Below are 1,422 nucleotides of genomic sequence, written 5' to 3'. Positions count from 1 at the left end.
ATGATCTTCTCAGGTCCCTCCTGACCCTAGAAACTATGAACTATGAAACTATGATTCCCCTCCCCGCTTTTCTTTGTGAACAAACCTTGGAAATTGGTGTTAGTAAAATTTTAATTCATAGAAAGGATATGAAGAGGTCTAATGGAAGATGATCTCAATAACTTTAAGGGAGGATGAATGACTGTAAAAAAGCCAGGCCCGAGAGTCAGATTTGATTAGTATAAATTTAGGTGCGGGGAATTAAGCCAAGCTTTTAACTCCTGAACCATTATCATTCTGATTAAATAATTGCATTTCATCCCAATTTGCAGCAGAAATGCACAAAAGAAACGCCCAGAAAACTATTTTTTGGGAGGCAATTAAAGTATTCTGGCCACAAACTACTATAAAAAAAAGATGGGGAACCCTCCCCAGTTTTCAGGTGGGAAATAATATAATAAAAAGCCTGTTGCTATTATTATTATTATTATTATTTTAATTTTCCACATGGGGGAAAAAATTGACAAGGAAAAATTTCAATATATTAGTTTTTGAAAATATGCTCAAACACAGCTCATAAACTTCATATATGGTAACTCAATGAGCCAGAAAGCAGTGATATTTTTAAAAGGGGATAGAACTTGCTCTACATATGAACATACTAATTTTAAAAAATTGGTTTTCTTTGTTTGTTTTTTTTACTTCTTTGGCTTTTACTCTTCTTTTTTCTTCTATTTTCTCCAATTTTCTTTGTTATTCTTTTGTGACTCTAAAAAGTAAGAGGGTAGGGAAAAACATAAAACACTGTTCTTATTATTGAATTATTTAAATAAGGGGATTCTTTTTATTGGAAATGTTAGAAAAAAACTATAGTAGTCATTAAAAACTTTTGATCAATCTAAACGATAAAACAGCATTTTGCTGCTATAACAAAGTACTTGATGTATAAAACTGCAGATAATACCAGGACACGCAGTCAAAATGTGTCTAAAATTTGGAAGGGCTCTTCTGAAAATTTGGAAAAAGGGAGGAGGGGGATGAGTAAGGGGAAGTCATCACAAGATCCAGCACTTACGGTGAAAAGCCATGACATCCTTCCATCTTGCTTTGTTTGTTTGTTCATGACTGAGGCCTCCATTAAAAAGGAAGAGTGGTGAAGAGGCTTCGCTGTTTTCACACAAAGAATGTTCTGTAGCTTTCACAGTGGTTGTCCTCTTTCAGGGTGGTTTTCACTGCTCCAAAGGCATATTTCATGGAACAGTTCACAGAATCAATGCAAACTCATCAGCAAATGGGTGCTATGTACAGCAAGCCTGTAAGAGGGCAGACATTTGTTTTCACTACCTGTCAAGGGCTTTTAATCCTGAACCAACACTGCACTGATCAACCTTTTTTCATCAGGAAGGATTTTTGCAAAAACTAAATCGTACAGCTGATAAATTT

The sequence above is a fragment of the Gavialis gangeticus genome, unplaced genomic scaffold (genome assembly GCF_001723915.1).
Source record: "Gavialis gangeticus isolate Ggan-Ray unplaced genomic scaffold, GavGan_comp1, whole genome shotgun sequence".
Classification (NCBI taxonomy): Eukaryota; Metazoa; Chordata; order Crocodylia; family Gavialidae; genus Gavialis; species Gavialis gangeticus.
This window is presented reverse-complemented; position numbering follows the sequence as displayed.